The 27613-nt window shown below is 30.8% G+C and overlaps 1 protein-coding gene across 2 annotated transcripts in view; it reads left to right on the top strand.

Annotated features, from left to right (window-relative positions):
• LOC111026186 (adenylate cyclase type 5) overlaps positions 1–27613 on the top strand; it is a 125095-nt gene that overhangs the window by 56740 nt on the left and 40742 nt on the right. The window lies entirely within an intron of this gene.

The raw sequence follows: 27613 nt of genomic DNA, 5'->3' as shown, positions 1-27613 counted from the left end.
AATATTTATTCAATTTTAGAATGAGCATGTTTTAATTACCAAAACAATTTAATTAATATTTTAAAACTATTTTAATACCTACCTACCATGCTATTGTGAAATCAAACATTTCAATAAAGAGAAAACATTTTAACAACGTAAATTTATAAAACATTTTGATTGTTGATGAGATAAATTGATAAATACATATTTTTTAAAGATTATTATTATAAAATACTCACAAACTTTATCTTCAGCCCAAATGTGTTACCATCTGCCACGGGAGTCAGTCGAGTAATGAAATATGTATACAATGGAATATATAATATATATTTTTTAAATATTAGATTATAAACACTGTGTTTCGTACTTCTGAAAAGATAATATTTACAAAAACGAAGTACAATACCAAAACATGAGTTTGTCAAGTTTTTGAAAATTACGTGCACACACCATAATATTTACTATTAATTTTCTTTATACATAAAATACTAATAATAATCATAATAATAATGAGAATAGTGATGTGATAAAACAATCACCCACTGGTATCAAAATATTAATATTAATATTTTGGTATCTTAATATTAATACAAAGGCATTATAAGAAAAAACCGAGAAGTTTTCAAAACAATAACTTGTATCTCCCCTGTTAAATTTACAGTCCAAAAATACGTGCTAGAACAGACATTTTTTTGAACTGTTTTTACTGAACAAAAGTGTTTAAAAAAATTATTGCTGTTTTATGGTACATACACACATCGTATAATATAATTAATCCACAAGGGCATGTCTCGGTCAGTCCACTCAACAACGTATGAAAAATTGTGATCGTGCAAATTTAATAAAGTCACGACACGTTTAAATTTTAACAGTCACGTGTTATCGGAAAATCACTTTGGCGCCGCGTCGTCTTCTCCTCGTGTATTATGCATTGAATACACTAGTGCGCACGGGTGGGCGTGAGTGTGTGTGTGTGTGTGTGTGTGTGTGTGTGTGTGTGTGTGTGTGTGTGTGTGTGTGTGTGTGTGTGTGTGTGTGTGTGTGTATGCGTGCGTGAAAGCGTGCGTATACTCGATAAATTGAGTTTCGTGAGCACCGTAAATTTCAGACGCATAATATTTTCTTTTGTCGTAACGGGGCTGGGTTTGGTTTCATAACAATTATTATTATTCCGCCGAACATTTCATAATAAATTGTTCACGCCGCACAACGTTTACGCATGGACCTCAGCACCGCAACCGATTCGCGTACAAAAGCCAAAAACCAGAATGTATTATAATATACCTAATGCCAATGTTATAAAAACTTTAACTGGTCGCACGAAATCTGATGGTAAGCACCTCGATCAATTATAAAGAATTTTAAAAATCAAAACTCCATCTCACGCTATGTTATTACCGTCGTTATAAATGTTCAGTTTTGAAAACGGAAACGATCGTTGGGAAATAATAATATTATCGTTGCAAGTATACAAACATAATATAATAATATTATCGTAACACCGTATATTCGAGTACGTCACGTTTCAGTAGGTGTACCTGACAAAAGTCGGATAAAACGTAAGGTTAGGTCTGTACACCGACCACTTTAACCTTAGTGTAAGTACGTCTCGATCGTTAGGTGAATACGTGTCTGCAGAGGACGTCGACCGCGTCAGGTTTGCGAGGTATACCTAGTCTTAGCCGGAAGGTAACCGGCAAGGTATATTGTTAACTTCTGTGTTTCGTAATGTTAAGAGGATCGAATGTTTGTACATTTATAATTCTTACATTACATATACAGTGTACCCCGGAAGCGGGTGCTTGGGTATTCGATATTGGCTTTGAAGTTTGATTTATGCATAATATTATGTACACATTTTGTTGAGCTGTATGTATAATTATAACATTTTGAATATATAATTAATATTACATATCTCCGGGCGATACCGAATGAAATACAGAGTCAATATTTTTCCGATTCTGCGGAGACACTAGCGTACCAATTTATTGTATAAAATGTATAATAATTACTTATTTACTTTTGCGTAGGTTGTACATAACAAAAGCCCTTAGTGCATAGTAGTTGTATTGAGTTTGGAAAGTCAGAGTTGAGGCAGTGTTAATGGACGTTTTCTGCAGCAGACGATCATTACGCAGACAAACACAGCGTACGTACCTATTAGCGCGTGTTGTTTATTAAATGATATTTTTGCAGCTATATCGTAATATAATATATATTTCTGAATCGAAATATTTTTTAAAGTTTTGTGCAACTAAGAGGAATCGAAAAATGAAAATACCAGCAAATAGAAACTATTTATATTGTAAAGCATTTTCATGTGAAAAACAACGATTATTATTTATTTGTATGCAACTATAAAACACAAATCTGACTTATATTTATTCTTTTTTTTTTTTATTACAATCATTATTGCTCAGTGCTCGTGTACAATGCAGATGCGATGTTTTACAATATGACTTAATGGATTTTATGTTCATTCTTGAATTACACTGCCCGTGCTTTGTTGCATCAAATTCAAATGATTTCGACTTTGCGATATCGTTATAAAAAAAAAATACATTTGTTCGGTAACGCATTTATATCCGGCCGTTTCCATTATGAAACGATCCCGGTCGGGTCACAACACATAACATAATAATGCAGCAATTGTTTGAAAATATGTGATTGCGACTTTTTGTTGATTCGCCAACACGATATTCAATAGAATGGTTTTTCAACAAAGTTTCAAGATAAAATTATATTATAAACAATATAAACAGAGTTCTACACGAAGTAAACTATACAAAGTCGTAGGTATAACAAAAGATTTTATTTTATTTCTTTTTGAAATATTTCTATTAGAATATCAGTTAGTGGCTACTAATTTTTAACTACCTATTACTCATAAACGATAGACCTTACACTAACTCACCTTTTATTAGTACACTAATTCGCCTTTTTACATTCAAAACTATGAGATATACAGCGAGAGCACTGTCTTCTCGCTTGTAACTATTGTTTGTGAAATAATTCCTGCTTATTCCATATTAAGGAATATATAACATCGATTACTGTTAGTACGCTCATAATGCAATATTTGATGATTTTAAATTTGATAAAAAATTAAGGGAACTTACAAAATTAAAACTTGATATATTTTAACGTTGAGGTCATACAAGACAATTTATAGTTTTGATTTTTGACTTAACTCTTTTGAAAATCAAAATAATATTTATTTAATTTTATTTACATTGTAATGATGCCTACCTAATTTTACCTTTTTTTTGTGGCGTAATACTGCCATACCTACTGGTATATTATTCTAAATGGATAAAATAAATAAATATTTCCGATACACATAACTTAAAGAAATTCTTGAGTTAGCTTTAATATAAGATACACGCTCTGTATATTCAGTATATTTGATATCTTAAAATATATTTGATTATTTCAGAAATATGGATGTATTTTTTTGGAAATTCATATTGGTAAGAATATTTTTTATTTACTTTAGAAAGTTTATGTTAGTGGAAATATAAATCATCACGTACCCAGTATTATTTCTCAAAAAAAACAACACCGCGGACGAAGGAATAAAAATAAACTGTATGTGACCAAGTGGTGGATCAATATAGTCATGGCATCTCCATCAAAGATTACATGACGTGTTAATAAATACTGCAGCTGCAGTACTGTAGACAAAATTAAATTCTCAAAAACAGACATTAATGGTAACTAAACATTTAAATGACAATTGTATACGGATGTCGGATGAACTAAATTTGTTGGGTAATTTGTTCTTGCTCGCATTGTACCGACATTTGGAAGGCACGGAATTACAACTATGTCAACCAAAAAATGGCTTATACTTGTTAAATATACACGATTATATTTCTATACATCCTATATGGTCACAGCGCAATGTGAAATCCTTTTCGTGATGATGTTAAGTAAACGTTCAGTCACTGGTCACAGTTCGTTATAATATGGAACACAATATATAGTAGCATATCAGTCTCAATTCGTCTGAAGTCTCGACCTGTGAAAAGGACCATTATTCGTACAGAAAATTTATCGTTTCACATTTATTTTAAGAATTATTAAATGGAAACACACAGAATAGATTGTGTATGAACAATTAATTTGTATTATTAATGTGTCATAATGCGTTATACCGATATAAATCACGTTGGAACCAATCGTGTAAAAAGCAGTAAAGCACAAAATTGAAAATATAGGTATAATATAATATGCCGTATATAGGAACCATTATATTAAAAAAAAATATTATCTGTTTTTACATTTTTAACACGTGTTTAAACAGAAAGGTGAATTCTGAGTAATAATTTGATTACAACATTAAATTGTCTACGTGAATAATGGAACGTTTCACGTATGGCATATTGTACGAAATTGGTTTTACTTTGTTCGCCAAGTGCATTTGAATAAAATTGGTATTTTAAGTATAGACTCGAATAATGTATATACGCTTATTGAATACAATTTATTATGGTTTAATATACATAATAGCTGATCAACTTAGTGGCTTACATGTTAGCTTAATAATTTGTGTTCTTTTAAAGAATTTTAATTTAAAATGTCTTATCAATGTATAACTGAAAATATTATTGTAATATTACAATATTGTTGAAAATAGATACAATATAAATTTTTTTTATTAATTAGAACTCAGTATTATAAATTAATTATGAAACATGAGTTATGATTATTATATTATGGGATCAATGATTTCGCTATGTATATAATATACGTGAAGAAACGAATACAATAGGTATTTTAAAAATTTATAATAGAATTAAATTAGTCTATTATTTTTAAAATTTAAAATTGTCTGAAATAAAATCATCGAAACATTGTAAAGACTCATCCAAGCTATTGACTTATACTTATTAGAGAACCGTTAATTAGATTACATACAAATTAATGATTAATACAACATTTATGAATGAAATTCGCATCATTATGACAATAAATAGAACGAATAATCAGATAATAATAAATTAGAATTATATCAATAGTTTCTGTAATGATACAGAATTCAAAGACAAATTATGGGCGTTAAATACAAGGAGACATTGCAATAAACTGATGAAGAGCATAAATCCCAAAACTAATGATAGCTTACTTTTAAGGGTCTAAGAAAAGTTACGGATCCGAAAATCGTGAGACTTTAAATTATGGCATCATCGGATTACAATTAATTTCAGAGTCTGATTATTTCCAAAGCTGTGGGAAGGGGTGCGTAGCTGTATATATTTTAATGTCGGTGGAAGTTGTTATAAACGCGATTTAAATCGAATCCTGTGGATAAACAAAATGGAATAAGCACCTACGTGTGGCAGATTTAATTTATTTTTCCAACCGGTCGGCCATTACTCATTAGCAATGTATGTACCTAATACCTATACTTTTGACTAATTATTGCACAATATTTTTACTCATAAATCTGTTTTATTATAATACAACAATACAACTTAATCTATACCTATAGCCTATAGGTACTATAACTGAGTATAACAATCACTCTCATTACCAATTTCAAGGTAATCGGCACCGACAAATAAACTTAGACTAATACCATTGACCACGTATATGGTAGGGTGCTCGGGTCTTTGGTGTTCCTAAAACAAAAGGAATCATTGCGGAAAAGTGCAAGACCTTGAGAAAATCAATTTGGGTAGTGGGCACAATCTATTATACTTTATAAATTGCTAAATGCATTGTATAATGTCGTGTCCAGTGATCCGTTACTCAGACATTTTACAGTATAATAATATGATAATACATCGATCGATTTCGTGCTTTGTTGTATTATTGCACTATAAATAGCGTGTGCCGATGACATTTCCGTCTGCATGTCGGTCGGTCGTCCGTCGATCGGTTTCCAGTGAAACATCGCCGTCCTCGATCGTTTAATTCCTCGTCTATGATTTCTCAGAGGTTCGCAGCTCGAAACCATATGAACTCTCGACCCGGTCGTAGAGTACAACCGATGCTAAAATATATTAGTATAATAATTTTCACGAATTTCTCGTATGGGGACGCGCGATGGAGGGCGACTGTTGTAGTACAGTGATGAACCGGGCTGGTATACCTATGCGGACGCAACGGCTCATAATTTCATTACGGGCGAGGCGCCTGCAAGTGCAAAACATTTCGGGGTCGACATAAGTGCTATTAAACGAAACGCCACTCTCCGATAATAATAATAATAATAAATAATAATAATTTATAATTATTTACACCGAACCCCGGGCCGCTGCCGTTTTAATCGGTACCTATGTCGTCGTTGCTGAGCGCACAATATCTATGTATTTATAATATTATAATGCAATGCGTTATCGTGCAATAATATGTTTTATATTTCCTCGGTGGAGTTTTCGAGTGACGCCCGAGGGTGAACTCAAAACAAACGAACAATATTTATACTATATTATTTTATTCCACGCCATTACCGCGATGTGCTCCGATAGTAATATCGAGCAAAAATATATTATAATATTGAACTCGATAAATAAAATATATAATATACGATGTCAACATTATATTGTTTGTGTCTCAAACTTTTTGCGTACCTACACAGCTGTAGTTGTATTTTGGCCTAGGAGACGACGTACATCAAGCGGCCAATTGCCATCGAAAATTTCAATATTTTTAACTTTTGACCAAACATGACCCGTTTATATGTATATTAGTATATTATATAATACAACCACGATTCGCAATTTTGTTTTACCGTGTGATACATTGATATTATTATCATGCGTGTTTCTCGTTTGAATATACGTACCCATAGGCGTGATGCAGTATAATTCGAAATTTGAAACTGATTCAAAGTAAGTAAAATATGATTGCGATTTGCGGTACGACCACTCCCGGAGGGTGTTTTATAATTAGTCCACGTATACCTAACTCTGCAGTTTATTTTTTCGTATATATAATGTAATGTTAATGTATACACGCGGGACTATTTATTATGGAAACTTAAAATGAAAATGGCTTAAAGTTCGGGACGTGAATCGACTGATTTTTTTTTGTATTCTCTCTAAAACCCTCTATAAACATTGTTTTTTCGTATGTTTACAGTGAAATGTTTGATTTCAGATCTAAACTTTTTACATTAATGGTCCGTAAATATAAAATATACGTCGAAAATAATACGCCCATTTATAAATAACTTTTTATTCTTAGTTTCACTTAGTGAAAAAATATAAAAGACAGTTTTTTCTAATGTGAATCTATGACGTAAATTGGAATTATCTCTCTAGAATAATCGCATAGCCGAATGTAAATAAAACCGGCAGATATATTCGAACATGAAGTAGGGTTTCGTGTTAACAACCACTCGACAAAGGGAGAATGGTTGTCTGAATTGAAAAAATAAGTGCTATTCTAAATTAAAACACCATACCTTTTTATAAAATTCAACTGTTCGTTACTTTTATGGATAGTGTTATAAATATATTATTATTAGTTGAGTACAACTTTGGCTTCTGGTTTTTACATATTTCATAAAATATTAAAATACATAAAATTATATATATTTTTTTATATGTAAAACATACAATGGAGTAAATTGATAAATAACAATTGTTAAATTATTAAATGGTTTTCCAGTCCTCGATGAAGGGAATAGTCCGTAATATCTGGGAATAGGTATGGCTTCGAACAGGTTGGTGGGCACCTTTGTTGAGCTGAAATAAAAATGTTATTAGTTTATTATTTAAAATTATTACATGGTTATTATTTAATGGTTTTTTTACTTACTTGGCATAATATAATACGAATGAACAAAAATGCTACAAGAACAAAAGTCATCAGTTATTTTGATTATTTTTGGTAGTGGTCCATAGCTCTTTTTCTGGGATGTGTGTAGAATAATAGATATATTCATGGGGTATGTAAATAGGGTATATTATGTAAAAAGGGAGGTGAATTTAAAAACGTATTATAGGTTTTGTTTTACTTTTTTAAAAAGGGATTCCCAGATTCCCGATATGTGTATTTGACAACACAATAGTTATCAACGGTCTGCTGTTATCGAACAATGATACAATACATGTACATAATATAATGAAAAAAACCATCGATAATTTTGTTAGTGTATTAGGAATATTATATATAACATAATAGTCGCATAATAGATATACTCATCAATGATCCAAACTTGAACCTCTAGACTAATATAAAAAACGATGAAACGTCATGTCAACGAGCTATATTAATGGTTCATGCCAATATTGGACATCAGTTACCCTATAAAACCAACTCTCGATTTTATACCACATCGGCAGTGTTAACACTTAAGAGATTTTATTAGGACTTTCCAAAATACCTATTATTGTACATATTTTGATTTATAAGAAAACGTTCTGATCGCTTAGCAACTAATATTCAAGAAACTAAAAATTATACATTTATTATAATACTCAAGCTCAGATTAGTGGAAGGTAAAAGGGGCCATACTTGATGGGCAACAAAACTCCAAGGGCCTCAGTATTTTGCCACAGTTAAGATTTTATAACAACGTAGCAACCAAATCCATAATATAAAAAGTAAAAATATTATGGTGATAAACAGGTGTAAAGTCTCATTATAATTATTTAGCTGCTATTTTGAGATATTATTTAGAAAAAACTATATAATTAATATCTAATTCATACAATGTCTTGCTATTACATACATAGATAATAACAAAATAAAATTGTTGGGTCCGGAGCCTCTATAAATGTGTTAATCCGGACTTGATTGATCTTTATTTAATTATAATGCAAATAATTTGTATTTAATATTTAATACAATGTATCAACACGAAAATGTTATTTTTTAAAAATCCTCTATTATTGGATTAAATCTTATGGTTTGCTGTGAATCACTAAATTATAACCATCACACATAGTAATAATTAATACTTACGTAATTTCATAAAAATGGAACCGAATAATAATTTACGTTGATACTACAAAAATTGAACGCATAAAAATGTTTTGAATTTAAACAAATAGTTGTTGTTTGCAATAATATAATTATGATATTATGCGTAAATATCGCCGATAACTCGCATATTTTAAAACCTTCTAGTACTGACCAAATGCATAGTATTTAAAATCCGCCATTTTAATTTTGAACTGCTCATATGGGGTGCAACCTCTGTAAGTACATCGGTATTTTATGTAATAAATAGCACCGCGTGAGCCGGCCGTTGATTGGTTTAATTTCTGCCGTCTCGCGTCCGCTGTCCATTATGGCCTGACGGACGGGTGAAAACAAATGAGTGGACGAAACAAAATAGCGGAAAATATATTGCGCAGACGAGACGGCTTGGCGTCTTTGTTACGCTGAGATAGAAAATAATACAACGGTCTGGGGATACCTATGTATATATATATATAATTACTCGGTGTTTGGCGAGGCGGAACGGTATTATCTAATACATAGGCAGGTATATATATACAACACACTCTACGAGACTCAGACTGCAGTACCAAATAATATACTGGAAAACCAGAACCCAATTATTATTACTATTATTATTATTATTATTATTATTATTATTATTACAACTACTACCATGGCCGGCGAATCGAATATCGCTTCGGGGTTTTCACTTTCCGGGTCCGTGGTCGGATAAAAGCGAAAACGTACGGTAAAGGAGATTTTTCGTTTGTCGATCGACCCCGTTGTACATTTGTTATCCCATGACTATTGTGTTGTATACCTATAAGACTATTAATATAATAATATTGGCACGTTTTATCTGTATGAGACGTACAAAGGGTACATATTTACATATATATGTATTATATTATAATATGTATTCACATACAAACGTTAATGTTATTTATATTAAAGTTATGTTAAACATTTAAAACATTTCGTGGATCCTGAGGCGGTGGCGAATATGCATTATTCAAGTTCAGTCTCCGAAATTAATGCTACCGCGTAATTTATAATTGGTAACTGTCGGCGGAAAAGGAAACGTATTGTTATTTTTTCTCTTTCTTATAGTTTATGTGCTGTGACGTAAGAGTTTTTCTCGAATGAAAAATGCGATGAATTGGGTATTCATTACGAAAAATCTAAAATATGTAATTTAACGTTCACATTTTTGCTGTGCCGCGGCCGTTATTTCTTCTGCAGTATTTCACGTAATCTTACATCGTTACAAATTCCCTAATGTTAACGAACGTATATATTTTCAAATAATTCTCGGAACCGTCTGTCGGTCAACGAAAGTTCGGAGACAGATCGCCACCCATTAATATCGTTCGCGTAAGTACCTAAATGATATTATTGTAACCACCGAGTACAACACTACACAGGTCGAAGAAAATAAAAACCGACCATGAGCGCCGCGCATAAACAACAACTAGAAAATACGTTCACACTCGAGTATATAACATTTACATGTGCAAATACGTACGTCATTACACGCGTATTATAATATTATAAATCACCGTGTTTCTCGACGGCCCAACACACACACACACACACACACACACACGTTATATAGTAATATACCGACTTTAAGTTATAATAATATACACCGTGGCGCGTGTGCGAAATATTTTATCGTTTCGTGCGGAACAGAGGTACCTATACCTACCTCATATTCTACTACTACGCTGTATCGGGCGTGCGTATTACATAATATAGCAAATATTGTTATAAAGTTCGATATCTCCCGTATACAATGTGTATACATAATATCGCATGAGCTCGGCCTGTACGCCGAATCTAATAAATCATGCATCGTTGTGCTGCAGATAACTCTTTTGACGTGTCAGAACTGTGTACGTGTGTTATATACAACTGGGGATATCATACTATATCATAACAATACATATATATAAGTACTCAAACGTCATCGTTATGCATTAGCGTATTGCATTCCGAACGGGCGCATAATATAGAGTCCGCGAGTGTGCGCGAGTCGTGCAGATATCGTAGGCCACAGCTATCACGAGGACAAGTGACGATAAGGCTAAAAAAAATCTGTTTGTCGCCTCCGCACACGTTTGACATTCACCCCCCTCCCCTCCCCAAGACGGTCACTATATGGACGAACCCCGTGCACGCATATGATACGACATCGGCTCGTTGACCCGTAGAAAAACATCGCAGTGTCTTAATCTACCTACACACGTTGTTGTCAGCCACTATTATTGTACTAGTGCAAATAATAAATTGTGTATGCATATAAGATCAGTGAGAGCTCTAATAGCTGCAATCTGAATTATAGCTGCAGATAAGCGGCTACATACCACGGTCGCATTTTATACCATTTACGAGTATACGAGCGTAGTGTATACGTGTGTATCGCGAGAACGAAAAAAGCATAGGTACATATTATTATGGTATAAAGGGCTGAGAAAGCTCGTGTCTTTTGTGGTTTTTCGGGGATTGAGACAATTTATAAAAAATAAAACGCCGAGCACCGATGCTATCCAATAAATATCGAAATCCTATTTTACATTGTACCATTAGCTTACCTCGTGCACTTTTTTGCCCGTTAAAAACGCCAACTTATTATGGTTCAAACCTTATTGTTGAATTCGTTATTTAATATTTGGCTTAATGGTGTTCACAACTTACAAAAGTCCATTGGCCATCTTAAATCTCAAAATACTTGTGTGAGCACCACTTTAAAATGCAAATTTTTTTTAAATGCTTTCTTAGCGCACGATTGGTGGAACGAAGATGTAACATGAAAATTACAAGGCTCTATAGCTATCGTTATTTGGGCTCTATACTCAGTGAGTCAGTCAGGATACGTTCGATTAAATTATATTATATAGGCTTCCCGCCCGGCGTTGCCAGTGAAACTCGCTAGTGATTATGTGAGCAGTATAATATTATCAGGTGGGCGACAATAGAACCCCGTGAGGTGCGTACGTAAGTGTATAATTTCCAACTCAAAAGTTTCAAAGTTATACCAAGTTTGTCACGTTTACTTAATCCAACCTACGGCGGATTGGATCCAATGTGCCATCCCGTGGTTTTTGATATAGCTGTATAACCTGCTATACTCAGCCCGGGAAAAAATGTATCAATGAACACAAATTGGTGTAACTCAGTTCAGACTGTAAGACGCCAAAACGTATGGTATCAGAAACCTTCGGGGAAGTGTACTCAGCTATTTAACAAAGTTTTATGGTGATCGGATGGATAGCGTAGGAATGCATGGAGGACAAACAGACACACGTACATCCGCATATATATAATATGATATAGATTGTATTTGCATTTTTTTTTTTTTGTGTTGGTATGCAAGTAATGATAAACGAATTATTATTTTATTTTCAATAAATATTAATTTTGAATAATGATTAAGCTATTTTTAAGTATGCGGTTTTAACCTAAACTGAATGTATATGGTTTTAACCAATTGAAAGTTTGTGATTTTGTCCAGTATTTTAGTGGTTTTTGGATTGAACGCGCGTGTGATCAATCTGACAAATATTATGTCATGGAGTGTTCTAGTCATGACATTTTAACAATAAGAGAGGGTAAATGGCGACAAAATAACCAATAAACTAAAGCTGAGCTGTTCTTTTGAGGTACACAATGTACAAAAACCTATCAGATATTATCTAATTTATAATATTCATATCATTTGTACTTTTTTTTTGAGACTAACCAATACGTACCTATCATTTACAAATACCTTAACAATTTTTTTATACAATTTTAAATTCATGGGGTTGATTTGGGGCTTCAACGTGTACAGTCATATTACACCCATACCAATAAGTGCGTACATATCATATTAATGTATTATATTAGGCCAACTCGTACCGTCATGGCGGCATACCTATATGAATCAGACAATCCGTACGTTTTGGAATCATGCGCTGAGGCGGAAACCCATGGTTGAAAAAAATTATTAATTTCTTTTTTTTACACTCATCCCTTTTGAACATCACTTTGTATGACTTTTATTGCGCCCAACTGTCATCAAAATCTTTTGTTGTCGAGGCGCTGCTACGCCTTAGTGGATACGTGGCAGACGGTAAAAACGATGTCGAAATGAAAATCGTATATAAATGAAGTGGGGAAAGAGTAAAAACATTCAGCGTAGAAGTAAAAAATCATTCCCTTTCATCGATAACCTTAAGCCGAATCGGCTAGAGACCTATTGGAAAATGATATATTATTATTATTATTATTATTATTTATTATTATTACTGAATATAATATTATATAGATATTTAGGACTTTAGGATTTCGATGAATAACGATTTTATTCACCTTTTTTTTATCACTGAGGCTGATCAAAATTCTGAAGCCTTTTTTTGCTTTTCACTCCTACATAATATTATATACTGTGCAAGTGAAATAACTCCATTTCCGCTACGTCCATAGAACTAGCCGACGGCGGATACCGATCGCGCTCTACAACGGCAGATTTCGTGACCAGAGGGTTTTCAAAACAAAAAATTTGTTAAAAAAATAAATAAAAACTACCCTTTCAACTTAATAAAAATAATAATGGTATACGTATTGAAATACTCATGTACTGCGGACTAAACGAATGCCGGACCGTCCTGCGCAGAAGAGCTAATGGTAGCCTTCGAAATCGAATTAAGTCTAGAAAACCTCTTGAGGAGCGCAGTGCAATTAAATAAGTGAAGTAAGCCCGTACAATAGGGCGTCTAATAATATGTGTGAGTCACGTACCGCCGAGAAAATTAGTCGTTTTCCTTGGTCCGTTTTTTTTTAATTTCCATTTTCCGTCCTCGGAGACACGGTTTTATATTTATCGTCAACACTGCCCCTTGGAAAAACCAAACAAATATGCCACTGCGCCGGCAAATGATTAAATATAATATGATCGTTTTCGTAGTAGAGCGTACCTAAATGTGTGCATTGCTCGTTAATAAATGCATACGATACGTCAGAACTCGATAAAAAAAGAGAAACAGTTTCGCCGAACATTATATTATGGTATACGACAGTATATCCGTATATTATATTATATAATCATGTACATTTTACGTAGGCCGGCGGAACGTTTGACAATTAGATATCATTTTTTGTCACGGAGTACTCAAAATAATATATTACGTGGAACACAACGTCAAAGGAAAAATTATGCCTGGAATTTAATTCAAACAAACTGTGCAAACACGGTTTATTTCGATTCTTCTGGTGGATTTATAATGTATATGCGTTAAAGGTACTGCCAAAGGTAATGCGCCACACAGAAATACTTAAATACGGGCACAGGCCAGTGGAAAAGCAATTTAGCACTTTAATTTATCCGATATAGAATAAATAGTAAAAAAAAAAAAATAGTTAGTTTAGTGCACATTTTGTGTCATGTATTATTATGAAATTTAATCATTAGTCGAATTGCGTTCATTGGCAAAATAATCACAGTTAATACTTGAATATTACACGAATCTGAATGGCCTATACGCAAGTAACAATACTTGCAGCAATATATCAAAAGTTTAATTATTGTTGCTAATTAGTAAAGGTAGTAGGCAACAATTTAAAACTATTAATTTTCATAAATTATATCACCTAATTCACTTTTAAGGCTTTTACAATGTAGATTCAAAAGCCATATGCTGTCGTTATGTGTAAATACTTATTTGCTAGGGTAATGCAAAGGTGGAAATACCTAGGTAGTAAAAGTGTTTACTCCATCTCCACTTCAAATGTATTATATTTTACGTTAAAAGGATTAAAAAGTTATTTAAACTATTTCATCGTCATCATCTACCCTGGTGGAGGGAACGGGTGGTAGCCCGCTTTTGTTTTCAATCTACGCTCAAAATACTATCCCGCATTCATTAACAATCATTAATATAACGTTTAAATAAAAATCCATCATAATAAAGAAGGTGGTAATTAATTTCTTTTTGAAAAGAAAAAACACATAACATGAATTATGATCATTCATATTATTAAACTATTTTCTTTTATTTACTCTTAGATAAATAATCATTAGTACAAATTAAGAATATAAACATGATAATATTAGTAAAATTGGAATAAAATACAAACACGAGTTTCGAGTGTCTTATTACCATATCTTATGTTATAAAAACAACATGAACAATACAAAACAACGCCTCACTAAATATTGTTCACAACTGATTAGTTTTGATAAATGTTTTTAGATTAGTGGCCATTACTACTCAGTGGTTAATAGAACTACATAAAACACAACTGAACATATTGCACAAGTAACTTTGCACAGTGCTGTATAATATTATTTTATGCATATTGGTTTAATGTTTACACATTGAGAATTCGCATATTATGCAACAATAAGTAAATACATTTTTTTCAGTCTCTTATAGTTGCTATTTATAACAAAATAAGACGACTTACGATAAAGACTAACACTACGTTATTTACTCTATTAGTTATAAAACATGCGCAAGCTTCCATATTATTCCTTTTTTCCTTTGAACTTATAACACTGTTTCTCCAAATGAAATATACAAACTAAATTGTATTTAATAATTTTTGAATCTCCCATAATTGATTATTTTGTTGATGAACAATAAATAAATAATATTATGAATAATCATTTTTTTCAGTTAGTTTAAAAAATAGTAATAATGTGTTGATAAGCTAAGGCAATTCATCATTTTTTAAATTATTTCAGGGATAACAAAATAATACATTTTAGTATAATAAACCACATACCACGTACCAAACTCCATTCATTGTATAACCATTTATATATTATATTAATCAATCATAAATGTATTATGTATGGTAATACATTTTTACTTAACATTTGAATCAATTTGGTACATTGTTTTTCCGTAGTTTTATAGTTACCTTTTATATAAATTACCATACTTTTATGTATTTTTCCATTGTCGATTATGATCTTCTTAAACTTAACATATCATGTAAGTTCACGAGTAAAAAATCTAATACATTATGATTTGAAAATATTTTCCGACCACATTTTATTATTATGTAAAAAATATTATACATGGCGATATACATATATGATAATATAAAAAAACCTTTCATACTGATTAAATTGCTTATTGAATATAATTTAATTTTTACAACTATGTTTTTTAAAACGATCATATTTTTAAAAATGTGGTTTCAATAACAAGGTTATTGCTGATGTTCGTTTATCCTATACATTTATCATTACATAATATTAGCAGGTACTTATAATAGATAATTCATTTTCAACCTTTTTTTTTTTAAATAAAACCTCATTAAGATATGTAAACGATAAAATAATTAGTTTGTATAAAAACATTATGCCAGGATAATTTAAATAATATATGAAATTCACTTTAAAAAATACATCATGCTAACATAAAAAAAAGCGTATTTAAGAGAAATAAATTATAACTACCCACACTTACTTAGTTGATGGAGAAAAAAATTGAATTACACCAAAAATAACTAAATATTATTTTTCTTAGTATTTCAAAGATAATTTTTATTTTTAATTAAATTATATGATAATTACCAATACTTATAATATGCCATATAATGTAGTACATCTTCAGTATATATTATACCTACCTAAATATTTTGTCATCGTCGAAGAAAGAAACTACCCTATCCCTTAAAATGAGCTCACTAATACATAAAAATCAGCTAATCATGCCAAAGTTCACGTCCCCAGTTTTGCGTATACGTTTACTAGGGTTTCAAGCCGGTAGGATTAGTTTTAATAAGAGTTTCTCTATAAGTTTTGCGAAGAAAGCTATAATATACTTACCTTTTAACTTATAAGTTTATTGGACGTTGCATTAATGTACCAATAAAGGTTTATTATAGGTTTAGCCGTTAATAAACCATAAGGTAATGAATAAATTATCAAACATGAAATACATTCGTTTTAAATATTGAAGTTGCAACAAATATCTTTTTTTAAATACCGCCTTTGTATTATATTATTGTTGCACAATATATTCATAATATCACAATAATTTGTGAAATCGAGTATCAAAATGTATAAAAAATACTTCCATATTATTCTATATACTTCAACTTTATTTTTAGTAATAGAAGCTTTTTTGGAGATGGATCAATGTTTATCAATTATAATACAAAAAGTATCAAGTTAATAAGAAAACACCTTATATTTTATGTTTATATTTAGCTAACATAAAAAATAGATAACTTTAATTTATTAAGGTATGTGCTTCTGAGCTATAAAAAAATACAATCATTCAACTTAATATGTATAGTAAAAAATAATTTATAAAGTGTGTAAAAAAAATAAAAATTGGTGGAAGTCGTTAAAAGTGCTGTAAACTGCTTTTTGAAATTAATAAAATATGATAAAAAAAAATGTAAACTTGAGCAAAGGAAGATGTCCACTGTTAAGCTATTCAAAATTAATTTTTCTACGAAGTCTCGGCCATGCTGTTCATACTTTATACTTTGTGTTAGGCAATTTATATTTTATGTGTTTAATATTTTAACTACACCCGAATCAGCATACTTAGCCGCGCTACATATTCAAACCAAGGCGCATAATCACTGTGTCACAGACGGTCTGAGTCCAAAAAACTGACCACTTTGTATGTATAATTTAACATAATATGGCAGGCCTTGATCCCGTTATGGATTACATTAATGCTAATTTTGAGCATCTCCATGCCTATAACACAGTATGATCATGATTTTATTATTGAGAAAAAAATTGTTTAAAACAACAAACATGAAATACCAAATTAATATTATGTGTCCACGACCGTTGTGTAGCTAAATTGCCTATCTAAGATGCCGTGTTACAGTTATATTATAAATTCTATTTTTAAAATCTTTTATTTATGAAATAGAGCAGGTATCTACCAGTATTATAATGGATCGATAATTAATATGGCTTACAGCGATAAAATACTGTCGAAAGCGTGCATTGGACTTAACCTCGTAAATCAGTTTTAACGAAATTAAGAGTTGTATCTATTAAATATTTTATTATGACATAAGATATAAGAAAATAATAAATATTCTACTATTATATTTTTTAATTTTATTTTTATTTTCAAATGCAATCTACAATCTATACCACTTTGGCACAATAAGTAGATGTGAAACAGATTAGTTGTATACAAATTATTAAAAAAAAATACAACATATCCTTAATAGCATTTAAATATAATACCTGACATTTTTGAGGAAAGCAGCCACCCATTAGTAACAATTTCATATGCTATTATATTAAATATTAATTGTATCTGTGTATCTATTACACTACTTATCGCAAATAAGAATAACTTTATAATATTATTTTTACAATAACTCATTCACAATTTGCATTCTGAAGTGTTTGGTCTTATACTTGTATGTTGAATATGAATTAAAAAATGACAATTTTTAGTATTATACAAACGATTATGCTGAATGTAGCTCATATATTGTATACATGATATATTTAAGTATTTATACAAGCATGAAAAGTTAGAGTAAATGCTAAAATATAGATTATTATAATTATTCTGATTTTTCTTGTTTGTTGTATTTTGAAAATGTCTATAAAAATTAATTGTTTTGCTAATTTTATTATAATGTTTAATGCGTTTCATCGTTTAAAAATGTAAAAGATAGACCAAACATATTTTAGCTTTCAGGGCTTCTTTTATGAATCATTTAATATAAAATATTTGATCTCAGTATTCGTTCGATATTTTTATTTAAAAGTAAATAATTGGTATAAGTCAAGTAATATCAAAGGTATCTGACTTGCAACTTTTTAAGTCCTAAGCTAATTGATTTTTCTGCTTTAGGCCTCATTATTAATATTAAGTTAAGTCAATTTAAGATCAGTTTAATACTAAACTTAAGTTAAAAATTATAACGATTATTGCCAGTGAGTGTATAGAACTGGGTCTTAAACTATACAACTAGCCAAATGTGGTCGATTACCAACTTTAAACCAAGTTTAATCTTCAAGTTTAAATTTTAGCGTTTGAAGTTACATTAAGTAACTAGAAGATTAGGCATTATGATTATTTGGATCAACAATATTAGAACCATAAACTAAAAATGTTAATGGAAATCCAAAACTTCTATAGTTGCTACTGGGTAATAAAATAATATAGTTAGGGTAATTGTTTTCTTACGGGTACCTTATGCGGCTTTAACCAAGTTTTACAACAATTAAACAACAGAAATCAAAAAGTTTCTATCTTTGGCTATTTCCCCCTTCCCCTCCCTATTAATCTAAGCAGTACTCGTTATTATGATTTATTTGTCAATAATTTACATGATATTGTAAGACATTTGGATGAAATCAGGTGAATCGAATTTCATTTTAAGTACTGATTAATCATTAAACCATAATCAATAATATTGGTTTCACGATGTGTTTATCTCTGATTCATATACATTTGGTCGAATACCTACACTCGTGAAGAGTGTTCTAAAAGTTTTATAAAGTAAAGAAATTTGATTTAAAATGTTCTCTTACTACATATTTTTTGGAAATATCACTGATTCGGAACATGATTTATTACAACCGTATGTAAAGACACTGCAGAGGGGAGATATAGAGGTTATGTTTTGGATCGTGATTTTCGCACGGATTCTTATCTGAGAATTATTGCGAATTTATGGTGTGGAAAATAAATAATATCCTAGAGTAAGTTTATTCTGTGAAATAGTATAAAGTATGTGTGCAATTTAATTAAACGATGATTTGAAACAGCCGATAAATCGTATGAAAATTCAAAACCAAACATTTGATCACACTGTCAACGATCGAAAATGTTAACATGTCAGTTTTCACATACCTGCCTGTGTAATATTTCGCTAAACAAGGTATGAACCTGTTATAATGCTAATACTATTTAAATTACTCAGTGTTTCAACCTCCGGAAAGAATAAAATCATTATAGCTTTTAAACTAAAGCCTCAGCTACAACTCAATCTACAGTTGCAAATGTTTTAATATTTGTTTATTCCGATATCCAAAATTATATATTCATATTTTCCAATCGATTACGCCCAGAGTAATTATTATTATAGTTATCGTTGTAACTTGTTTGTCGAACTGATGTGTTCATCGCTTTGAAGTTATTGGACAAATATTGAACACTAGTAGTTCGTTATTTTAAGCGACGGTATATTTGTTTTGTGTCCAGTAGCTTTTACAATGCAAAAATTGTTTGAAAAGTCATTATGAATTATTACATTTACAACGAAGGATATGCATATTTCGTTGTATTGACCGTATATTTTATCTAGTACCTCGCGCTGAACAAAAATAGTATTTCGAGTAAATAATGATTACTATTCAGTGTTTTAAAATGTTTGATATGTTTTGTTCTTTTGTGAATATAGAAGTCATGTTAATCTGTTTCACTTTTTTCTTAGCAATTACAATATAATATTAAAGTCAATACTGCCAATTAAAGATAAACATAATATTTGACAAAATGTACATTATAATAAACCAATTCCTCAAATTTTGTAAATTTTAATAAGTCATAAGTTTAAATTTGTACTACTATGGTTCAAGATGATATTTACATATTTTTATTTGTTTTTTATTTGTTATCTTCGTCTCATGGTCACATCCAAAGAGCTCAATTATCTCAGGCATCCAATTTTCATCAGACCTATTGCCATACTTAGCAAGTTACAATTCATCACGTATTTAGTTTTCAAGACCTTCAACTTTTTTTAGTATCAATGAATGGAAATATTATTATAATTACATTTTTTTTTTATTTGTACCATTGTAATATTATTCAGGGCAATATTTAATATTTTTATAAAATATTTGAAAGTCTAAAAATATTACGATTATATGTTAGGTATTATATGTTAATCAGAATACATGAATTTACATATTCATTTAAAAATACGGAGTTGGTTGTTTAAAAAAAAATTTAGCAAATAGCAAAATAATATTTCATAAAATAATAATACTAAAAGAACTGACAGAAAAACAATGGACATTTCAAGGATCCACATATATGTCATTTTTCCTATTTGTATAATATATCATATAGAACATAGAACTTGAAAAACCATAGTACCATACTAAAAATGTATCATGTAAATAGTTCAGATTTTCTTTACAGACAACAATAACGTCAACAGATGTTTTCATATTACATTTAATACGATTAAAATATAATTTATTTAGGTACAGAATTTCAAATTTACTCATAATAAATTATACTCTAAAAACAATTAAAAATATTATGTAAATATCTTAAATAAATTATAGAAAATATATTTAATGGATGGTTGTTGCGATTATACTTCGTAATTATAATTTTATTGTTATAACCTCTACTGCAACTTTTCTTAACTGAACATTTACTCCACTCTGTACAAATAACATCGTAGTATTTGCTCAACAACCCTTGGTCAGAGTAAAGTGCACCTAATATGATGGCTTGGCAGTTTTGAATATTAGTTCTATAAAATAATAAAACTTAAATAATTTATTTGCCTAGGGCTGCAAGAAGTTTAAATATGACATTTTTCACAACAGTTTGACCGGTTGGCAATACATAAATGGAATTCATTCAATATTTTTTTTTACATACGAATACGGATTTCTTCCTTTTTAACTGTAGCTTCCCAATCATAGACTCATATGTTTTTCTCTAAAACAAACTTTTTTTCAATTTGTTCAACCATCAATAATATCATAATTAATATTTTTAACGCAGAAAAGTCGGACTCAAATTATAATACACAAAAGTTACAAATTTGGTTTTCAAATAATTTATATTAATTGCAACACTTTAATCGAAACGAAACATGTTCGAAAAGCTTATTTTAAATGCTATCGGCTTATCTATTATAGTATTATTGTATTTATGTACCTATTAGAATGTATTGAACCGAAAGTTTGTTCGACATTGTGTGAGTTACCATAAATAATGCACCACTCTGTATCTGTGGATTTAGATAGACATTGGTATTTTTGTGTGCCGTTCACACCAAGTAATTAATTTAAACAACAATGGTGTTCAATAGGCTCGCCTGTACGTGTGTAATGCGATAACTAATTATTATTTCCAAACTCTTTCGACCGTTGCTGTATTTCCTTGTCAAACGTACATCTTTTGATAAATAATTTATACGTATTAGTGGTTTTAGAAGTGGTCGATGATTATGTTACATTGTAGTTTATATTTAATTACAGCCCGGAGCAGGGTATACGGTTTCGTATATATTCGTAATTAAGTAATTAGTTTGATTTTTCGACTTAATACATTTTGTTAGGGCCTAGTAGTGGATTAGTACAAGGTGATCATTCTTAAGAAATGTGTTTTTGAAAATTCTCTTTGTAAATAATTTTAAGTAAATACAAAATAACATTTAGAAAGAAAAACTTCTTACCCTTTTTTTTTTGCATGACAATATGTACATTTAGTACAAGCACATTTTTTTTAATACTCTGAAGTAGAATATTTTTCAAAGAATTTTAGTAGAACGGGTACCTATACAAAAATATAATTTCAAACAAGTAGCTTTAATTACTAATTAGTTAAAGGAACAGGTCAGGAGGTATTTAAAGTTTAGATTTCCGAAGTAGTGGTTGGGTATTTTGCTGGACCCGTATTGACGTGCTACTCCACATCCATCTAAACTTTTCTAAACTCATCTCAACTTTAAAATTCACTCATAAGTTATAATAATACTATGGAATACTAATAAAAATTAAAATTAAAAAAAAAGACGAGATAAAAAATAGTTTTGTGATAACTTAATTATATAATGTAAATCGTGAACGATTGGACCGGACCTACGGTGGTAGTGGTGGACGGGGTTGGGGGTATAGATCGCAACACGGGTAAATTGGAAACGGAATAACCGTGTTTGGGCTTGCAAAGCTTCCACGGTGGCGAGCGTATCGTCCGCGCATTAGTGTACCTCCAGTCGTCTCATCACCCCGTCATCGATGCCGTAATAACGTCAGGGATTTGGGGGGGCTGGAGCAATTTAAAGGAGAATCGTGTTACTAGCCACGTATTATTATAGTATAATATACCATGTCCTTGGACCCGGCCGCGAATGTAGTGATGATCTCGAATGACCATCCGAGTGGTCTCATAAGATCCGACGACAATATTTTCCTTTTTAATAGCCTTCCGTTTTGTATTACTATTGCATAAGCACACGGTGGCGATCGCTGATCACTCATCACTGGTTCGACGTACAATTCTTTTGTGATGGTCACACGTAGAGTACGTACACGAAAAATCGATAAAATAAAAACAAACGTAGGCATAGTCCTGCTGCAGCTGCTGCAGCAACCACGCCCGACTGGTCGTGTCTGATATAATAATATAATATACCTAATATAATAATAATACAACGATATTGTCATTTTTTTGTTTCACGATAACACTACATGATTAATCGCTTTGTGAAACTTCTATAATAAAGTCCTTGTCGAAATATTGTGTTTTTTTTATATCGTGTATAGATAACAACAGCAAGGACTTCTGGGTACATTAACTCGATAACATCTAATTTAGTTTAATACATAATTTGTAATTACACGCCACATGAACCATTAAAAATGTGATCTACCTATATATATATTATACCATCGTGTTGTACATTTAGTGTGGCTCAAAAGGAAACATAATAATTGTTGTAGTTACAATATGGTATTAAAGTATATGATATGAGCCTTTTTTAGATTTTTCAGAGTTTTTTTAATATATATTTTGGTTGGGAATAATATTATTTGAATTTTAATAGTGAAAATACATTTCGTATAATTGAATACAAAATGTTTTCATTGAAATATACATTTTTAAATACTCAATTCAATTACTAAACACAGCATACCTTGTTTACACAGTAGATGTATGGGTAGGCACTATATGCTTTCAGCGTATAGCGTAAATAAATCTGTAAAATAAATAACTGAATTTCAAAGTTTCATAATATATCTAAAAACAGTTGTTTGTGAACGGAATGAGAGGAAAACTATTTTTTAACTCGACCAAAGTAAGCCCGCCTAATACAATATGCATGGTAATTAGTCCAAAACCACAGCAGCTATATGGAGATTAGATGGAATTATAAAGTAAAAACGAAAAACAAGTCTCGAACAAAAGTCTAAGTCCTCTAAATATTGTTCGCGAAAGTTAACTGAAGTTTGGTCAGCGTGTTATGAGTTGAAATCATTTTTATTTCGAGCAAAAAAAAACAATTACACACATACGCGCCGGCCTGTAACCGTAAGACGAGCAGGATAAAAATGTTGCGGGACGTGTGTGTGTAGGTTTGGAAATAAGTTGGCCAATATAAAACTATTCTATAGTCCGTATAATACCTGTGTACATTAGTCGAATATATTATAATTTGTGTAATGCAGTCGGCACGTGCAGCGTGCACACAATTATACAATGTAGTGCGGTCAGACGGACGGTTCCTCGTAATAGACGAGCCTTATGAATACCGCAGTAATATTAATATATATTGCATTGCAGTCCATCTCCGTCTGAAACGACTTTTGTCTCATCTCTCCCAGTAGGGGGGATTCTAGGGGGATACTTGACGTGTACACAACATGTTGGATCCAAACTGTTCGTATGTTATATAAATCATTTATTGAACCAACGTTTCTGTATATAACATTTCCGCGATGTCAGTTCATTTCATCGTCTAGCTATTGATCATATAGTATCAAAGCTATAACTATTCTTTTGTGTACAACAGTCGTTATCGTGAATTACGAGTTTGCATACATAGTACTAGGTACCTATATATATATATTGACTTCCAATATCTTCCAACTTGAAACTTTAATAATTTCTCATGTCCATAACAACGGAATGTTTCGAAAAAAAAAACGCTGTGTAACTGCTTTCGTGATACTATTATTACTTATTCGTGTAACATTATCTATTAAGCCCAATGTCTGTGATTACTGTGTATAATGCCACTTTTGTTCCAGGAAATGATGATAAGACTTGCGTAAAATGGCCTTCTAAAAACCCTTCATCCCGAATGAAACGAAATGTCTTTGAATCTTTCAAAACATAATGTTAACGGGGCATAAAAAACCATCCGAGAGATTTCGTCTGTTTATAATAGGTATACAAGGTGATTCAACAAGCCCGATCATCTCCCATTTATTCTTATTGATAATGCATCTATTCAAATTCTGATTTTCGGAATTTTCAATCTAACCTAAATATCATTTACAAAAATTATATTTTTAAAAGTTTCCCGTATTCTGTGGCGACAGAACTTATTTTTTCAAGAACGAGAACCATAATTTTTTATCATATTTTTTCAATCCAATAATTGTTTTAAATATGTTGAAACATCTAAATCTAACGAGGAGTTTCTGAATGATTTAACTTTATGCACTTAGGAAAATACCGGTTTATAATAATGTCACCTAAAATATAAAATGGGTCCGAGCATGCGCTTGGCGAATCGCCCTGTGTACACTCGTAAACGCACAAAACAATTTTATTGTTAGGAGAACAGTTTTGTCAAAACGTGTCCTAGATACAAAAAAATGTACCTGCCTCGCATACTACGCAGTTAAAGGTTACTGTAGTATACAAGTTATAGATGAAATATAAAATTGATATTATTTTACAACTTAACATTTCGCAGAAGCCGGACCTAACGGTTTGAACATTTAGGGTCTACTCAGCAGTGACAATTTTGGGAAATATCTCAAATTACCTCCAACTGTGTCTTTGATGTAACAAATGTCAATATATAAATTATAAATCAAACACTTCGGTGAAAAACTGTGTGAACAATGGAAACAAATACGAATAAGTAGGTACGTCTGCCCACCACAGAATGAAGCTCCGCAACGCCGCTATAAAAAACATAATAAATTATTTTTATTTTAATTAATTTTTAAAAAGCATAATACTTTAATTTTGAATGCCATTTTCGAAAAATAACATAAACTTACTTAAAAAAATAAAAACGGTCAAAACAACTATGATACAATTCAAAAATAATATTAAAAACTTTAGGATAGTAAAATGATTATTATTATGTTGTGTAATAGGACAGAAAAATCGATTTCTGTCTTCAGAGGGCCCTCTATAAAGAAGTGCGCCTACTACACCCAAAAATAGATAATTTACTGAAGGGATATATCATTTTTGGCAGTCGATAATCAATATTTGGAAGAAAACCAAGTACTTAATTTTCGTCCAGACTCAGAAAGCTGAGTATTTGATAGTAACGTTTCATTATCTTTCATACATATAATCGTAATACATCGACCTTCAGAAGAAACCCAAAATAGTCAAATCGCACACTCCGCAACGAACTGCTTTTGAACGTCGCATAAAAATATATTATACATTTTACCAACAACGAGTTCGCAGTAAGGTTGACTATAAAGACTCGACCAAAAAAGCAGCCGCCGCTGCTATTTCAACAACAGTATACTGTGTCAATAATCATTATAGGTACCTACACATAATAATAATAATAATAATAATAATAATCTCAAAGCATCATCATTATATTATACTTATTAATTATTATTATTATTATTACATACCTAACCTATATGATTTACGATGTCTACCTTTGATCACATACATAAACCGTTGTTTACAACGCGCACAGTTTATTTTATAAGTCGTATTCCGTATATTATATTACCTATTACGGAAATAGTATAGTTGATACGACCATTTTAATGGTTAGTCCAACCATAATCTCAGGTTAGTATAGTGACCAGAGCAATATTTCACTCAATAAATATATAGTTGAGAGTACTAAAATGAATTAATTGAATCAATGTAGTTAGAATAGATTAAGTATAAATATATATTATTATTTTGACGTGTCCGATCCTCGATCACCAGGTAACCGTTTAATATAAGACACACGCAATACAACAGAACAGTCTCTAACAAGCGGACCTTTGAAATCGACTGACATTAAATTTCATGGTTTTTATTATTGTTATTTTTATAACACGCCATTGCAGTTGTTGGCCAAACGCTAAGGACGAAACTATATGTCTTGTTGTTATTATTATTATACTTTCTGCGCAAAAGCCGCTTGAGAACAACATACTATATTATACAATACACGTACTTAATATTGTTTCCCGATCTCGTTTATAATCCAAAATATGCCGATCTAAGATTACGTAAAACGACTTATGATAAAATCAACATTTAAAACACCGGACAAAAACAATTTACACGTTTTTAAAGAATTTTATTTTGTTTATATTTTAGTGAAAAAAAATGGTTTTAATGGAATAATATTTTAAATCTAAATTCTAAAGTCAACGGCTACTCGAATTAATTTTGCCATACATTTTACTCCTGCAAATCTCCCTTGTGTTAATTTTAGTTAATTTTACAATTTATTGTTGACTACCTATATAAGTGATGATGCGCATAATAAGAATATTATTTATTTTTGAATATTTTACTTTTCAGTTTGCACGTATAATATACGGGTAAAGTTAGATTACTGCAATAAAACTGAGAACACAATATAAATTATAATAAATTAAATTAAATAGTTAGGTAGTGAAAATAAAAGTGGAAATAAAGTTTTTCAAAAGATACTTAAATTTAAAAGTGAAAAGTACAGTTAATCTGTGTCTCGTAAACTTCTATTAAAAATGATAAGCTAAAAATATTCAAAATTGTTTTACAGAGAACAATTGATTAAAATAATTTACATT

Source organism: Myzus persicae, unplaced genomic scaffold (genome assembly GCF_001856785.1).
Source record: "Myzus persicae strain clone G006 unplaced genomic scaffold, MPER_G0061.0, whole genome shotgun sequence".
Taxonomy (NCBI): Eukaryota; Metazoa; Arthropoda; class Insecta; order Hemiptera; family Aphididae; genus Myzus; species Myzus persicae.
The sequence above is the reverse complement of the archived record's forward strand: the minus strand, read 5'-3'. Positions and strand labels throughout refer to the sequence as shown.